The following is a 19,378-nucleotide window of genomic DNA, read 5'->3' on the forward strand; positions in this document are numbered from 1 at the left end:
GCAGACACAAGCTTCCAAGAGCAAGCGGTGTGCTCCGCGGGGGCTCTAGCAGAGGAGACACCCCCTCTCCGGCACCGCTCAGGGCCAGGCAGGCTGGGGCTGCTCTGCCCGCCAGCCCACACCACTGCAGCACGGGCACCACACCAGCTTCACCTGCACCCCGACGCCTGCGCAACATGATAGAGCAGAAGCAGATGTAAATGCTGCTTTTTTCCCCCCCAAGTATCTTATTTGGCTAACGGCACAAGCAGGCTTCAAAGCATGCCAAAAATTGGGATGACTCTTCATGGGTGAAAAGGCCTTTCATTTCTCCTTTTCCTCTAACAACTACTGATAATGAACCATTATCCTACTGTGTTGCCCTGCCTTGTTGTGTCTTAATGGATATATTTAACAAGATTACTGATGAGTATAGCACAGTGGATGTCTAATAAGGCAAGATCATTAATTTTGAAAGTTCCACTTTATCTCTTATTACTACAGTATTTTTGCCCGCTGCCTTGGCAGAGCATGAGGGCTGTAAACCAGCAGGGCTGGGCAGTGGGATTCCTGTACTCCGCCTGGAGCTGCTTCACTGAGTGTAATTACAATACTCTGGTTATGGCACGTTGTAAAGACTGTTTTGGATAGGACACTCATAAGTCATTCCAAAATGTCAGAATCTAAAGGGAAAGAAGTTTTGGCTGCAGTAGCTGAAGGGGGAGAGGGAAGGGATGAAGGAAACGCACTTGGGTACCATCCATAACCCTAGTGCAATGCAAAGACCCAGGCTGGTAAATGGAACTGGGGTTCACATCCTAACTGGTGCAGCGGGACCCAGATAGCCAGCAAGGCTGGAGACAGACAGAAGTCAACAGGAACCAGTCAGTACATAGCAACACCTTGGCCCAGACTTGTAGTTCGATGCCCACAAGCAACACCACTAAACTCAAAGGTAACACCACGTGCTCAAAATCAGGACAACAGCTTTCAAACACACAGTTAATAGGACAGGATGACTACATCCATCTGTCCTTTCCAAACAGGAGGGCAAGTAGCAGCCTTGCTGCTGTTCCTGCTGGAGAGGAGCAACATTCCACCAGCAAGCAACACTGCAGCATATAGTCACACAGACAGGTTATTTAAATAAGAGATGCTCACACAATCTCCTCTCACTCCTGAAAGGTCATCAAGTTGGGAGAACTTTTCAGCAAGATGACAATTCCCAAAATACATGAGATTACAGCACCAAGGTGCAAAAGAAGGCACGTTCTTACTACTGGCAGACCATCATGGTATTTTCCTCTGTTCATCAGGATAATACAACAGTGGGTAAAGCTCTGCAAACACAAAATTAGGCTAGTATTCTAGCAAAAAGGAGCTAGGAATAGTGCTGCATTTCACTATCTCCCAATGAAGAATACAAGCATACACTTTCAAAAGAAAGAACACATGCATAGTATGCTAAATACAGTAAGTATTAATTAAATCATTATTAGCAATCAAAATCTAACTTTTTTCTGTCATTTTCTGATATCTTAACTAAAGGCATATTTGCAATACTATTATAACGAGTTACAGTTTGAGCAATAGAGCTGCTTGCAATAATTCAGAAACATGTACACTTTCATATGAATATATCATGCCTAACTAATGAGATTGCTCATTTCATAACTTCAGTTCCATTTTTATTATTTCATAAAACTGGAAGTCCTTATCCATTTTATGAAAAACACCAAACCTTTGTGAAATTCATTAAATAAGCATAAAAAATTCATTAAACAAGTGAATTGCATTCATGGCTGCTTTGATGCAAATGCCCTTTAAGCAATGTAAAACTCCATATTGATTTAACCTTTCATGTTCTGATATTTCCATGTGGAGATATATATATATAAAAAAAAAAATCTTTATTCAAAGAATGAAATTAAGTGCTGATCCCTTGATCTCCAGCCAGGGTGAGGTAGATTGGTCAATTTAAATAGTCACTGCTGATCAGCAAACAGCTGACTTTGTATTAAAACAGAGCACTAGTATTTCTGTACATCTTTGCTGGCAAATAAATACACATATAATATCTCAGGCCAAATCAATATGATGACTGAAGTTTCCTCTGTAGCAGAAAGTCAACCAAATATTGGTTAAGTCCTGTGGGACTAGTTACAAAAAGGCTATGCTGGTCAAGCAAAAGGTTGAAGAGCTTCTCCTGAGTACCTGGTGAAATTTAGCTGCTCATTTCCACTGCAAGCTGCTGCAAACAGCACAGTCAACGAGCCAGGGTCTGCCTGAACCCATCACCATGTACCACCCGCACCAGGGAGCTGCCAGGCTGAAGAATCAACTCCATTTTCTTGGGGTTACTCTGCATCCCTTCAGCAGTTGCAATACTCATTTGTCTCACTTCCTGCCTTTAAACTCCACTGAAACCACAATCCTCTCCTAGTACTTATGGCAGTGTGAAGAGTTAAAGAAATCACTAATCTCTAGTCCAGTAGAGTAATTCTCTTCTTTGTGTTTCCAATGTATTGTACTACAGAGGAGATAATGTGAAAAAGATGTACCCGCAATAAATATATGTGCCTGCTACCCAAGATGTGCATCTAAAGACCTGCAATTGTCATGGAATAAAGTACTTGTACTTCTCCAATCATCCAAAAACACTTGTTGATGAGAAGCAATCATTTCTTCAAAGGCTTATAACAGTCTAATTGCAGCAAGCTAAGAAAAAGACATCCCCTGTATTCTAAAATAACCATGCCCATGGCTGGGGTTCATGCTGGATGTCAGTAAAGTAAGGCACAGACTACCCATCCCACCACAAATACCATTCTTGTAAGTACCAGTTCAGAGGCTACTACGCAGACCTGCCACACTGAGTCCCAGGAGGTCAGTGACTGCAACAGGATTCCAAGACACTCATTGTTGAACCAGCCTGAGGCGTGACAGAGCGAGATGAGCAGACCTTGGTGCCATCTCTCGGTTTACACCTGCATACTGCTGTACTGTTCGTTTCTGCTGTGCTTCCTATCTAACAGTTTTAAGTAAGAAAATGTCATCAAACAGTGCATACATGAAGGAGAGAAAGAGATATGCCAACCTTATGGCTTCTCAAGGTCCATGTTTCAATGATGCCATTCCTGAACCACCTCCTCTACAGCCCTTCCATGCCTCATTTTCCTTCCCAGGTGCCTCTCCTGCACAGTTCCTTCTCCCTCAGCCCATTTGGCTCCAGCAAACTGAGCCAGAAACAACTCTATTTCCATTTCTAACCATTTAAATTATAAACAATAATTTTTACACACCAAAACAGGTTTTACCTCATATTTCCCTCCAAAATACTCCCAGACATCCTTATTCTCAGTAAGTCCAGCCAAACAAAACAAATCTTGTTTCTGGGCCAAGCTTTCCAGGAGTTAAAAATAAGACCAAAAGTATTAAAATAAATTTCAAAAAGAAAAATCACAGCCAACATATTTAAAATATCATCATTTTTAAACTCTCCCCAATTTTTACCCAATGTCCCAGAAGACACTGATTCGAAAGGAATGATATGCCTTTTTTTTTTTCCCCCCCAGAGAAAAGGAATCACCCTGAAAATAACCTTTATAATAAAGGAGTTTCAACCTTAATCACAGGACTGTGTAAGCCAGCATAGCAGAAGGCTGCTCCCAGTTCTATCATCACAACAGTGAACAAAAAGACACAAAAACATCATCACTTCCCACCTTTGTGCCTCCCGACCCCCCTACACTCACTACTCCTCAGCTGGCTGAAAACTGCACCACTGCACCCCCACCCCCCCACAAGGGCATCTGTGATTGAACAAGCCCAAAACAGTACTTGAAGCCATTTAACTGAATCATTATTAGGTTTTAGTTTAGACCTCCCTTGACACTGTTGGCCAACAATAAGTCCCTCAGGTACCCTGCAGATCCTTAAGCCTACAGCCTTAGGAGGGCACACTTCCACCTACGGCAAGATTTAAAACTGGCTTTGTAATAATTAAAAAAAAAAAAAAAAGGAGGGGGGGTAAAAACCTTGGGAGCTTTTTTTCACGATTACTAATTTAACAGATAAACCATGTTTTATTGATAGTTCAAATAGTAAATTTGCCTTCCGTACACACTGCTGATGATGCCTAAAATAAGATGTGCAAGACGAGATAATCTTGTGCCTAAGGCTTTTTTAGGATAATTCACAATGCAAGCTTGCAACAATTCAACCAAGAGATACTCAATAGAGTACCGCTCTGCAAGGGCTGCTCCTTGCCTTTCTGGATCAGAAGAGGATCTTATTTCTGCATGTGTGCTGCTATCAGCCTCCCTGCTCAGGCAGGCGCAAACTCACACAAGTGTCAGTCCTGCAGGTTTATTCAGAAATTAGAATTCCATTTAAGAAAACCCTTGGTGTGACAGCACTGTGGCTTTTAAAATTTTGTCTGTGTGCTATTGGAAATGGAGGTATAGACTCCCGAGAGCCTGCAGCACAAACACTACTCATTCATCTGGAGCAATATTACTTGGTAGGGATATAAAATTACTTCTGCATATTTTGGGAAGAAATATTATCCTTAAATTTTGCAGGTGAATGAGCAGATCTGGAGTGCCTTGATGTCAATGGCACTATTCCAGCTGAAAGTCTGACCTGGGATCTTCCAAGACTCCTGACCTGTGCCATCGCTGTGCGGAAACATCATACCTCAAACAGGGACGTTGCCCCAGATGCCAGTAACTCTCCCTCATTGTACATACAACTGCACCCGCTCTCGCCCTCCTTCGTTCCCAAGTGCACACTCCTAGCTCAGCTGTCAGTGGAGAAGTTATTGCAGCTGCAAATAACCAGGGTGCTGTTAATCTGCAAACACAGCTTTCTGCAGCCTTTTCCTTGAGTTTAAATCAGTTTCACTTGAGGAAAAAAAAATCCGTTTGTTTTAGCTAGGCTAACTAGTCAGTGATGTGTTTGGCTGGAAACCTGTTATGTTTTGCTACTTTATCATGTTGCTATTTCCATGTTCAAAGGCTAGTTAAATTATTTACGCTACACTTCATATATTGTGTACAACACTTGCCTTGACACGACCAGCAGCAACTGCAAAGCCAGTTTCCTTGAGCCAGTGCTTCAGAATAACAGAATGCTGTGCTTTGCAGGGAATGACCCATCCAAAGCCTCAGCTCTCATCCCTCCCACCCCCACCCCCCCAAAAAAAAAAAAAAAAAAAAAGAGCCACACAGACATGAATTGGCTTCAAAGTTTCAAACAGCAATGTTGATTTAATTCTGCAGGATATTACAAAATACACAGTATAAAAGGAATAAGCTGAGCATTAGCTCAGTGCAAGAGTCTAGCTACATCTAAAATTCACTGTGAATGATAAATCGCTTTCAGCCAATAACACCCAACGCTATTTTAAAATGTATATTATAGAACATGTACTTCAAGAGGCTCTGTGAATATTTTACTATACCATCCCAATCATTTACACTGTGTGATATGTCTCATTGTAGTTGCACTCCCTTTTAAGGTACAGTTTGACTTCCTCCCTGTCTTTTTATTTATTTAGTCACAACTCAGTTGAATTACCATTTCTTTGCTCATCAGCAACCAAATTGGGCATAAGAGTTAAGAAGCTCCAAAAACTCTGGAAAGTACTTCCATGGCCAGAAAAACAAACCTCCTCGTGTATCTCAGAAGCCTGAAATCACACCCTAGTGACCATCACACCTCCAATCTCACTGTTCTGCAGTATCACCCAGCAGCATTTAAAGAAAACACATGATTTCTTTAAATGTGAGAGGGCAGTGTTGTGGTAGGACAGCTTTCCTACAGCTCTGCCACTACAAAAGCCAACACCCTATTTTTCCAAGATCCACTATAGACGATCTAGTACAGAGCAAGCCCTTACTGCTGCTGGTCCCTTGCCAAACAGCACCAACCACCCCCACAAACCAGAGGATGTTTTTTCAGTGCCACCTCATTTTCTGCTGCATTCCAGCTGGCTCTGGCATTCCCCCACTAAAGCAAGGGCCACATACAGGCCATAAATTCAGCACAAACTCCAAGTGATGGTTATCTGCAGCGGACCCGATGGTGCCTCCCTGGGATGCCAGCAGAGATCAGCACGGTGCCGTAGACACACACTGCAACACAGTTGTTGCCTAAGGAGTTCTCAGCTTCATTTATCTTCTCTGTACTTCAGTATATTGAAAACAATAACTGTACATAAAGCAGAATGGGGGTCAAAGGCTGGGGAAGGAGATTATAAACAAAATCTTTTGGTTTAAAATATTACTGAACTTTCCATATTGATCAGTATGCCCAGGTGCTGCTATGTGCCTTACTGTATATTATTATTAAAATTCAGTTAAGAGGCATTTTACTGAATCAGGTCAGGGCCTAAGTGTTCCCTCCAGTTCAAGCCTTGATATTGCACAGGTCTTGTGAATTGAGTCATAGATATAAAGAAACATTACAAGTCAAATCAATATTTTATAGCCTTTGCACAGATTGTAGTCTGAAACTCTATCAGCACGGTGCTCTGAACAGAAGGATTTGCAGGAGCTAAAATAATTTACACTAATAAGGCACTGACCCATGCAGTCCTTAATGATCATTTAGCTTTGGCAATACTTTTTACTGCTATTGAGCTGCTTGGAGTTGTGTTTTTTTCCGGCAGAAAACTCCTACATCAGATTAAGGACATAAGCAGTAACCTAACCACAAAGCTCAGTTTTGTTCCATGTAAATTCATTTCAATTATATAAACTGCTAAATTAAGAAATGAGGTATTTAAAACAAAGGGGTTTTAACAGAGCCACAAATACACAAACAAGCATCACAGAAATTCTTAATTCCATCTCCTGCCTTGTTTGCTTATTGAAGTGCCATATGTTGCTGCAAGTGCTATGAAAATATCATAAGATCGTAATTATAAGGTTTGTTGAATTATAGAGTAAAGAAGCCACTTATTTACATTTAAATATGAACAGCAGTAATTGAAATGTCACATGCTTCTCTGTTCTTGACTCCAGAAAAATATTTATCTACCAACAGCTTGATGTGCTTTCAACAATAGCCTGGATTCATGAAAGGGACTGTTACTCACATCACTCTCCGCTTTTATTTATTTCTCCTTTCTGATTTACGAACTCAGATGGGGGCTCCTGAAGTGCTCAGGCACTGACATAGCAATGAAGACACTGCAGCCAAACAGGATTGTTACAAAGTTGATGTTCAATAACTCTTTGACCTGTCAATATGGGAAGCCCTGCAATAGCTTTAGGAAATCAATTTTAAATTGACCTCATTGAACTGATGCAAAATCCAACTGCTGATGCATTTAAATTGATTAGCTCTTGTTAAAGTCCAATAGCAAGCAAACCCAAGTCAGGCTGATGTTGAGTACACACACAGAGGGTTTACAAAGTCTAAAATGAAAACTGCATTAGTTGAACCAGAATCTCTTTAAGGGGAAAAAACACCTAGTCGGCCCCAGTGAAGGCACTGCAGTCCTGGACAGATTCTGCTACACCAAACTCGCTTATGAATGAGACTTGAAGCTTGACCCTCCTTACAACACTACCAGTGTCAGCAGAAAGTCTCCGAGAGGTTCAATTCCACTAAGAAAGCTGAAGAGAAGAGCAAAAGCCCAAAGCAGAGGAAACCAGCTCCTGTGAGCTGCACATTGCTCAGACCCACATAGGGAGCAATAAGCGGTTGGCCCTGGGAAGGCAGAAACCAGCCTCTCTGCACACTTGCTTCTTAAAAGTTTTACCATCACCTATTCCAGGGAAGGCTCTCCAGAAAAATCTCTAAACCAGCAAAACTTGAGTCTGAGCCTTCTCCAAGGAAGTTTAATGTCTCATTGTAGAGAGCTGGAAACCCTGCTCCCCCTGTGGCATGCCCCAAACCCAGTGGCTGTGGCTATCATGGAGGGCAGGGAGAAGCTTGCAGGACTAAGAGGGACAACAAATAAAAGGAACTCCCAGATATTATTTTCTTCATCTAAAAAAGAAAAAAAAAATCATAATTCTTTTTGCATAACCTCAAAATACACAAAGATTTTGCAAGTGATTTTTTTCTGTCAAGCTTTGGGGGTTTTTTGTTAGATGTTAATAGTTATCATGGAAGGACTGAAGTCTCTGCCTGCCTTTTGTTGGTCTTTCTCAAAGAGGGCTATTCCACTGCACCATGTGAAAACCCAGGGGATTTTACCACCTCTGTTTAATGGCCACATGCTTCACCACTGAGTTAATGGTAAAACTGTCAATTAACAAGAAGCAGTTTTAGTCTAATGCTAAACCAATGAATTTCAGTCACCTGGTCTGCTTCCCTCTCTACCTTTCCCAAAACACTCCTTGTTTTCTGGTTTAATAATTAAATGTACCAAGGCCTTTTTTGAAGACTGAAAAGAAACTAGGCTGACTGAAGTTTAGTGAGAACAGGTAACATTTGCAAGGAAACACTCAGAAGAGGAGAAAGAAAAACGTTTGGGGGCAGTCACAACTTGTATTGAACGCTAACAGAACTCTTCAAAGTCATCACATCAAACACCAGCCGAGATGAGTCTCTGCTGGGTTGTGTCAGTCTGTGGGAGAGCACACACACGGCGGTGGCAGGAGCGGCTGATACCCGAGAGCGAGAACACCATCTCCAAGGCAATGGGTCAGTAAACAGCATAATGAAATGTGACAGTAACTTCATTTGTAAAATACACGCTAAAACTATCAGGGCAAAAGTGCTAATAGCAAGGGCAACATTTGCATAATTACACTGACTTTAAGGTTCTGGTTTTAAATTGACCTAACAACATCTCTCATTGATGCAAACCGCAGTCAGCTCTGCTGTTCCCAGACAGCACACTGCCCGGGGCCTTGGCTACTCACCACACCGGCTCACACGGCCTTCGACTGTGACACAGCAAAGAGGTTTCCACTGCTGGGGCTTTAGGAACATGCTAGTGTAACACTGTGCATTAATGACCACATCTGGCTTATGAAGGATACTGGATTTTATTTTTTCTGCATTTCTTTGATGTTAGAGATCTGCCAGATAACCCTCACTGGTACACCTCATTCTCTAAGCTACAATAATACAGCTCTGCTTCATCACTACACCACACAGATTAGGCTGGAAGAACAAATAAGTGGCAAATTAGCAGCACAAAAGGAATACAAGAGCAGACTAAACTGATGCAATCTTAAAAAAAAAAAAAAAAACAAAAAAACACACAACAAAAAACTACTCCACCATCCTTATGCACAGTGAGGACATTCTTCCCAGTTTGAACTTCCTTATGCAGTGAGGACATTCTTCCCAGACATTCAAACACCAGTTTGAACCATTCCCTGTGGGGTTCACTAACTATGCCTACAAACAATATGTTTTTTACCAGCTTTGGATACTGCTCCAGCAGATATCATATGTATTAATACTACAGAGACTGACTGCATACAGTCTGTATGTGGCATTTAGTCATTCATCAGGGAATTAATTTAATATTTATTAATTAAAACAATATTCATATCATGGTACATGCTCAACTTCGTTTACTACTGCCCAGGGCTTATTTGGCACACATGACCAAACCAAAGGCACAGAGGTGACAAAAGAAAGCCTCTGTGGTAATGGTGCTACCCAGCCCCCAAGTAGAGACCCTCTTCCAGGGAGACCTACACACACATGACCCTGCACACACAAGTTGTTTGCAAGCAGGAGCTGCCTGGCCAGGGCTGTGGGGGCAGATTTAATGGGGCTGTTTCCCTCCTGTTCCCCCAGCTGTGATGCTCAGCGCCTCTTGGAGGCTGGCGTGCAGCCCTGCCTGCTCAGCCCCTTCCTAGCACAGCGTGCAAGGGAAGCAATCAGTTACTTCCACAGTGAAACCCGTTACAGTCAGACTACAAGAAATGGAAGGAGGTTGAATAAATATTTAGGCTCAACAAAAGAGTACAGATAAAACAATCTATGGGGCAACATTTTTATTGAGTAATTTTACACAGTAAAGCTACACAGAAACCAATGAGGAGCACAAGCAAGCTGGGCAAGGAACTCGCAGCAAGGCTATTCCAGCGCTGCTGACTGCCCGCTGCACGCTTACCCAGGCTTCTTCTAGCTCTGCATAATCAAAGAAGCACTGGGAGCTGATGCATGAGGAACAAACTGAGCAGAGGAACAAGCCTTTGTCCATCATTTGAGATGCATGCAGAGAGCTGGGGATGAGCCTCTTTAACCAAGTAGTAAGCGATAGGACAAGAGGTAATGGCCTCAAGTTGCACCAAGGAAGGTTTAGACTAGATATTAGGAAGCATTTCTTTACAGAACGGATTGTTATGCATTGGAATGGGCAGCCCAGGGAGGTGGTGGAGTCCCCATCCCTGGAGGTATTCAAGAGGTGGGTTGACATGGCGCTTGGGGATATGGTGTAGTTGGGATCTGTCAGTGCTAGGTTAACGGTTGGACTGGATGATCTTCGAGGTCCTTTTCAACCCAGATGATTCTGTGATTCATTTAGGGTTCAGCCTTGTGGGAGCCTGTGCTGTTACGTGCAATTGAAACTTCAGAGAAGCAGCACCTCCCAGGGTCACCCCACTGCCCCCAGCGAGGCACCTGGGCAGACCCACCACTTGATGCATCAGTAGTTAGTACAACTAACTCATCTTTCACTCTCAACAACAGCCAGTGAAATATATACAGATGTCTCCTCCACCACTACCACCAGTACAGATCTCCAGTGCTAAACCCATCCACCCAAAAACCAGTACCTATTTCAGAAAGATGAGAAGACAAAAAAATACAAAATAGCCATGGTAGCTATAGCATCTCCCTGGTAGATATTAAAATATCACACAACATCTTCATATTAAACTCTTCCTTGAAAATAATAAACATTGCAGATCCCTATTCCATCTTTGTTACATTTTAGTATTCTTTGCTTCATCGCCCATTTACAAATCATGAAGAATTCATAGATGAATAATGGACTGAGAATAATATGTGTGTGTATATAAAAAAACATAAAACCCAGGACAAGCTAAGAGAATAAACTCTTCCTAGGCACAGTAAATTAATGACTAAAATAATAAAATTAAAATTTAAAAAAAAAATCAAACCAATATTGTTAAGTGTCTAAAAATCCCTTCCAGTGGCTCTGATGAGCAGTCATTATTCTATTCCACAATAAACCATGTCCTTTCATTGCCCCTAGAGCCTCCCCACGATATATAAATGAGTTATTTTCTGGAGGTTTCCCCACTGTCTCTAGAAAATTTAAGACACATTCAATTTAGCTCCTGTACCTCCTCCAAGAGGATATGCTACTTCAGCTATGCACTGCTGTGTGCCTTAACCAAGGAGGGAGGTAACTCCTACCTCTGCTACTGAGCTATTCTGCAGCCTCCAGAAACCACCTCCCCTCCTTGCAGCCCCTTTGCCCACCCACCTCCCCCATGGCCCAGGAGGACCCTTGGCCAGCACTGCCTCTCCCAGGGCACTCCCCAGGCCCAGCACCAGTACAGCTAGAAGACACAAGCACAGTGGGGACACCACCACATTTCTCACCCACCTCAGGCAGTCCCAGTCCTGCGGCCACACAGCTTATGCTCCTGCTTCTAGCCACGTTTCATCCCAAGTCCTACCTCCACCCACTCCTGCTCCAGGTTAACAAATCCACTTAATCAAAGCTTTACAGGAACAGCTGTTCCCAATCATTAAATTGAGCTGCAATTGGTGGGCAATCTCCAATTAAACTGGCAGGGAGCAGTGCTGGCTCCTAGATCCACCTGTGGCTGCAATCACCCACATCATAACTGCATTTTAATATTATTTATAAAATCCACATTATTTATGAAATGTGATGAATCCTCAAAAACATATATCTGAGGTTTTTACTCAACCCCATTTGAGAGACCAGTTACTGACCCTCCTCCTTCGGTCCTCTCCTTTTTTTAACAGCGCATTTGAAGAGATGATCTCCACCTGAGAGGTGTATATGACCCAGGAACCTAAATCCCATTTTCGAAAGTAAAGTAGGATCCTGGCATGCAAATTCAATAGACCTCTAGCAAATCTCACGCCCGTAAATCACCGATGGAAGAAAGCCATCTCCACAGGCTTGCTGAAAAATGTTATCCACAGGTTTTTTTACAAAAACTTCACTGCTGATTATTACTTCCTAGTGCAAATAATGGGGCCTCCTCATTTTGAAAGACCATCAGTGAAAAAATATACCCTTTTATGAGTTAAACTGTTTGGAATAACTTTTAAACAATTACTCAATTCCTCTGAAATTTCTTTCATGGGATTGAAGGTTTTTCCTGTATCAAATTATCTGGATTTCTCATGGATTATGCATTTCTCAAAAACTCACTGTTTGCAGATTAAAGAGAGAAAGGAAAGTTAGAAAGAACACCATAGAAAAAAGATCAGTAAAGAAAAATATTTTAAATATTAATGACCAAGGGGGAAATGGAAACACATTAAAGGCAAATGTGAGAGCTTTTAAATATGTTATTAAAATTGATTTATAAATGAGACTCTTCTTTAACCAAGTGCTTTAGCCTTCACTACTTATTTCCTTCTGCTGTCTCTCCAAGCATTGGTGTCACCACCCAAAGCCTGTGGCATTAAGGAAAGATCCAGAAAATAATTAGGCTGGCAATGACTATGGGCTATTCAAAGAGGAAAACATCATTATATCAAGAATCTCAGTGAATGAGATGAGATGAAGTTGGCTGTTTTCAACTGCTGCAAAACCCCAGGCACTCGCAGGACATCCGTCCCAGGTCAGGCTGGAGGCTGGGCGGCCTCGCTGGCTGGGACGCAGCCAGGGGGTGCTCTGCTCTCCCCACTGCACCCCGAGCCACCCCGTGGGCCCTCACGGGAACTGAGCAGGGCAGCGGGCAGGCAGAGTTGGGAGGAAGGAGAGACCAGGCAAGTCCACAAATGCAGACACTAATTACTTACAAAGGCAGAAAAAGAAATTTCCCATGTCTATCCTCCTCCTCACCCTCCCTCTGCACAGAAGCCACGCTGATGGCCAGTGTGGCTGTGCCACGGCCCCAGCTGGGGTCTGAGAGCGGATCCACACGCAGCAGAAACCAAAGCAGCACCTCCACTGAAAAGTGTCTGCAGGCTGATGGAGAAGCCCATCCTGTGCAGCCGGGACATGAATCCGTGCGCAGCGTACAACGTGCTGCAATCCCCTCCCTTCCTTCCTTCCTCACCCGATCTCAAGTTCAAATAAATTACCCCAGGAGCATTTCCAGGATTATCTTCTAGAGTTTTTCAGCTTTGAAAACATTTCCAACGATGCATCACGCGACCAGGACAGCAGACTGCAGATTACTGCTGCTGGCATGTCAAAGCACAAGCCGCTGCAGCTTCCCAAGCAGCGCACGGCAGAGCGTGTATCACAAAACCAGCAAGGACCAGTATGTGAAGCTGTATGATTCCTGAGTCACATTTTATTAAAGGACACGGTAGCAGATGTGGATTGCACAAACAGCCCAATTAACATAGCCAAAATTGTGGAAATTATCCTTGAAAGGAACAAATTCTGTGCACAAATTTGTGTAAATGGACAAAAAGTGCTAGCATATGTTTAACAAATTAATCTCTATTTAATTTTAGTTTAGATATGCAAAATGTTTTATTTTAAAGCTGCTATCCATCATAAACCACAATAGCATTACAGATGGAACCTCCAAACAGAAATATAATACATCACTGAGAACTATAGATCTCCTACGTTGGATTTTGTGGCGAGAATGGTCCACAAAACTCATTCTGAATGTCCTCATAAGATCCTTTTTATAGCAGGTTATGAATCATCACATGATATCTTTAAATGGATGATCAATACTATATTTTCCCATAAAACGTTTGGTTTGAAATCCGATTTTAAGTGCATTAGAGTTTTTGTGCACTGAATGAGTGAGTGTCATAATAAATTGTCACCAAATATGAAAGAAATATAGCTTAGATTAATTGCCATATTTATTTATGAGTCTATAAAATACGTTGTGAAAGTCCTGGCACATTTTTGGGATACCAGCTTGAACTTTCAAGAAAGTTAAAAGCATTAAGCGAGACTGAAAGTAGATTTATTATTGGAATGTTTTTAATTGCAGTTTCAACCAGACACAGGTATTAGAATGGCTGTGCCCTTAATGGCCATGTCTCATGTGTTTTTTCTTTAAAAATGATATACTTTCCATATTTTTATTGATTTTATAAGATTTATTGTAGATTAGTGCTGCTTGTGTGTGAAATCACAAGTGGTCCCAGCTTCCCCAGAGTAGTGGGCTGCACATGGCCCATCGCCACCGCGGCTCCTCCCCAGTGCCCCCCCAGCACTGGGTACCGCCTGAAATACCAGTGGAAGGAAAGACCAGAGAAAAACCTGAATCACCTGAAGAAGATCGGCAGAAGCGCCCTCAGCAAACTACCCAGCAGGTCCTGTTCTGCACTCGTTTCTACAAACGCAAAATGGAGTTGATTTCAGACAAGATTTGGAGGGGGAGTCAAGCTGAGTCCCTTCTTTACTCAGACATTAACTAATGAAGAGGCTCAAGGCCAACTGATTTGATGGGGCCAGGACTTGCTCTCTTGGGCTAAGCATTTTCTGGTATTGGAATAAGTTACAAACTCTCTGTGTTTTTATGTACAACAAACACAGCTGGGTTTTTGTAAATTACAAATGAAAGTAAATAAGGAAGCAGTTCTGATATACATGTTTAACAGCACACATAACTTGGAAAATAAGGCACTGTTACATGTAACCAGCACACTAATTAAAAAAATAGATCCTGGAAATTACAGCAAGCAGACTAGGTAATGGAATAAAAGTGCCATTCACTGCCACAGAACAAAAATGACAAACTATACCTAAGGTGATACTAAATTAAAAACCTTCAGCTTGGCAGCCAAATGACGCCTTCACACCAACTGCACATCAGCCGATACAAAGGCCACGAAAGCACAGATACAGCTCGGTGGTGAATGGCACCTGGTGAGCCCCATATCCTCCAGCTGTGTCAGAACACAATTGCTTTGTCAAAAAAAAAAAAAAAAAAAAAAATTTTCCTATTGATTTTACCAAAAACTGAATCCACAGAGGGGTCAGCTTGAATGAGAGCTGTGACACTGCCCTGACCCTCCCGCCGTAAGTCAGCCTGTATCTCAACAAAGCACAAACAAGTCCTCAGAGGTGAAGTCCTCATGAGTTTCGCATAGATGTATCTTCACTGGATGAACTCACACTTTAGAGAATAATCTACAGATAACCCTAAGAAAGCTGGCACAGCAGCATTGGATTACCATGACAAGGAGTGCTCTTACAAAAGAAGTATTTCCTCATTAACCAAGTACAGTTTCAGAAGCCAGGTTTAGCGATGGCCCCAGATCCAAGGGAAAATCCCACCCAGGAGCATGGGGAAGATTCACACTCAGCTTCCACCCGCTTGGCTGCCTCCAGGCACAGAATGGTCCAGATGAAAGCCCTGGGTTCAACCATCTTCCAGCTCCAGGAACACTCAAGCCCAACTGTCAATTTTAGAGCCATATCCTAAAACTCAATCACAGCAAACAAGGTGATGATCTGAGATTCAGCAAATCCATGGGTCATTATAAAATTGATAATGGGAGCCAAGTGGAGCTGCTGGTCCTCGGAGAAGAAGCAGGAGGGTGAGGTGGCAGGGTCAGGCCAGTGCAGGGGACTGTTAGGAGGAAGCAGGTCACTGTCACGCGAAGGAGTCCAGGCAGAAGTGGTGCTTAGGGATTACCCTCATCTGCCTCTTACTTAACATCCAGATAAAATTTTAAATGGCTGGTTTTTAGCCATCCATCTAGATGAGAGGGTCTGGAAAAGCAAAGTAAAGGCCCACCCATGTATTTCTTTCACTTTGCACACACCAAAACCAGAGTGCAATTGTGCAGGTTCTTGGATGAACTAGCCTACATATATAACTCCCCGGAAATCCACTGACATCTTTTTGGATGTTCCCTTTCAGAAACAAGTGTCCAAAGGCAATCAAAGCTATTCCTGACGTATTTCAAAAGCGATCTAAAAAAAATCTTTCAGGTTTAGCCTTCAGCTGACAAGGTACCGTATGTTATCTCAGCAATTATACCTCGCCCCCTAAATCAGGGTATGTCCCATACTTCACTGTGCCAATTCTCCCCTCTGTCCTGAAGACAGTTCCTTCTATTTTCTGCTTGTATGTTAAGCAATTAAAATGCTTTATCTTCAACAAGATATTAATCTTAATATTGTCCTAATTTGTTTCGTCTTTTTCTGCCTCTCACGCAGAAATCAGTCTTGACAATAGCCACTGAGATAAGGACAGTAACCAGCAAGCTTCACAATAAACTATCATATACACTATTTTAGTTTGTCAAAACAATTAGTGTTCATTTTGGCTTTATTCAGTTAAATCTGCAGTGACTGATCAGTATAAATTATGTATTAGGCTGCCCAGCTGTACTTGTTTATTCATGCATGGACTTGAAGAATTTTCATTTTCTCAGTACAAAAAAGCAACAGCCAAAAAATCCCCCTGTATTCTAAAATATAAAGACACTTTCTTCTCAGCCACATTTCTGCTACATGTTTTTGAAGCTCCTCTATTCTTAGCCCTCTTAGAACATTATTCTTCCTTTCCAGAAACAATGCTCCAATGCTTATTTCAATTAACCTATTATTTCATTCGCAGTTATCGGCAGCTGCATTTGCATCAGTAGGAAACATGTACTGTTACGTTCACCCCTTGCAATTGCCTCCTGAGCAAAGCAATACCAGAGCTAAAGCAAATGATGTTGATTTTAAAAGCATCAGAAATCACATTGTAGGCTGTATGTGAACTCCTGCCTTGCTTCAAGAGGAACTGCTCACAGAAATGTTTACAGTCAAGCCTCACACTCCTCTCTTTCAAGAACAAAAGTTTGTGAATTATGAGAGATCATTTTCCGGTTTTGCTCGTGTCTATAGTCACACTGTCCTCACTAGGACGATGGGCGAAGGCAATGTATGCCGGAGGGGGGTGGGGGGGTGGGATGATAGCCTGTACGCGGGGAGGGAGATGACACAGATTTAGATAAAGGAAAGAAAAATCTGCAGTGACCACATACAGCATCAGTTACGCTTCTCCGAGACGCGACGTATGAGCAGAATGGAAATCTGGCTGTTGAAGCTGTTTCCCTGCGATGAAAAGAATGGCAAATTGCACACTCCTTCCCCAAAGCTGCCCTCCACCGAGCCGAGTTCAAGAACCTGTAAACAGAAGGTTTATGCCAATATTTACAAATCGCAGAGAGACGATTCGGCAGCTTTGCCACAAGCGAGTCCAGTCGCTCAGTGACGGACTGACCGAGTGAATGGTGGCAGTGCTCAGAAGAACACAAAGAGCCAGAGTTTGTGTCCTCCTGAAGAGCTGGGGAGCGAGGTAGAACTTGTATTTGTTAACGGGAACACCATTTAATATCCCACCTTGTAAGGGCAATTAAAAGGGTCGCCTGGGTGGCTCTTGGGAACCAAGTATGCTACAGAAACATCTCCATAGGGCAGAGTGCGGTACGCGGAGAGAGGGCTGGGTTGCCAAGGGCCACCTCTCAAAGCCGGGCTCGGCTGCAGCGGTACCTGACAGGCGACACATTCGCTTTCACGTAGATTGCGCACGATGCGGCTTGGCAAACACAGCGTTGATGTGCGTTACGTCTGTTATAAAAGTGCTTTTGAGGAGTGAATTCTGCCCCGGTTTCGGCGGCCGCTGTGCTCGTCGCGTTGGCGAGGAGGGAGAGAGCCCCGCCTGCAGCCCCGCGGGGCCGGCGCCAGCCGGGGGCCCTCAGCGCGGGCAGGATGAGTGCACGCCCCGCTGCGCTGCTGCTCTCATCGAACAACGGAAGAAACGTTCTGCTGAAAAGACTAAATTTTGCTGAATTAAGTGCTTTAGAACAAGTGGGTTTATTACTTTATAATTAGCATAATTTCCCCCACAGGGATTCTGGCAATTAAATAATTAGCAATAATGTTACCCAAAGGTGTTCTTTAATGAATTTTCTGAAGTTACTGCCCCCGTTAACAAGTGAAAGGGCTCAGCCTCCCACCGCCCGAGAGCTCCTCCCCGCCAGGCCACGAGCGATGCCAGGGGGTTGTCACACCCGACTCCGAGCCCCGGGCCAGCCTGCTCCCCCCGCCGGGGCGGGCCCGGCGCTCCCCTCCCTTCCGAGCCCCGGCCGGGCGCTTTGCTGCCCCGACGGCGCGGGCCGCCCGCTCCGCTCCCGGCGGCGGGACGGCGGAGGGGGAGAAGCCCCGCGAGTGCCCCGCTCCGGCACGGGTCGTTCCTCCCCCCCCCCCTCCCCGAGCCGCCCCGCGCCCGGGCCGGGCGCGGCGGCCGGCGGCAGCTCTGCCCGCTGGCTCCCGGGGCGAGGGACGGCGGCGGGGGGCAGCGCCCCGGGGGGCAGCGCCCGGGCCGGGCCTGGACGCTCCAGGCGGCCGCGCAGCGCTCGCGGCTCGGCAGCGCCACCCGTCGGGGAGCGGGCGCGGGCGGCGGAGCGGGGCCGCCCCGGCGGGGCCGGGCACGGGCAGCGGCAGCGGCAGGGGCGCGGGGGCTGCCCGCCGCTCCCGCCCGCCTCCGCGGGGCGCGGCCCCGGCCTGCCCGGGACAAGCGCCGCCGGGCAGCTCGGGCCGGGGAAAGTTGAGGTTTTTCCTTTTTTTTTTTTTTCTTTTGCTCTTTTTTAATTGCCACTGGCAGGACATCGCGCCCGGCCGGGCCCGGGAGCGCGGCGACAGCCCCCGCCGCAGGAGGGGGAAATCCCCATTTACCCCCCAGGGATCTCGCCTCAAAGGCAGATTCCCAATATGTAAGGCGCTGGTTAAACAAGGGCATTTCCATTCGTTAATTGATGCAATTACGCCGGAGCGGTAGCGGCAGGCCGGGTTGCCGGCAGCCATCCATCACCTCCCCGCTGACCCGCCGCGGCCCCGCCCCCGCCCGGTAGGACCATTTCGGGTCTGAGAGAGAAGAATGGGTGCCCCGCTCAGCGCTCCTCGGGGGAGGGGGCTCCCTGCCCCTGCTCGCCGGTCTGACCCCGCTCCCGCGGCTCTAGGCCGCCGCGAAGGGTCGGGGAGCCAAGGCGGGGCGGAGCGGGGGGGGCACAACTAAGCGGCTCGACTGCAAAAGCGGTGCCTCTTGTACCGCCGAGCCCGGCCCCGAGGGCGGGAGCCGGGGGCAGCGGGAGGGCCGGGGGGCTGCGCCGGCCCCGAGCGCTCCCGGCCCCGCAGCCCCTGCGCTCCGCTCCCCCCGCTGCTGCTCCGGGGCTCCGTGGGCCGGGGGGGGCACTGGCGGATGCTGCGATTTCCCCTTTTTATATTCTTCCCCCCCCCCCCAAGACAAATTTGGATTGTGTT

Source organism: Strix aluco, chromosome 14 (genome assembly GCF_031877795.1).
Source record: "Strix aluco isolate bStrAlu1 chromosome 14, bStrAlu1.hap1, whole genome shotgun sequence".
Lineage (NCBI taxonomy): Eukaryota > Metazoa > Chordata > Aves > Strigiformes > Strigidae > Strix > Strix aluco.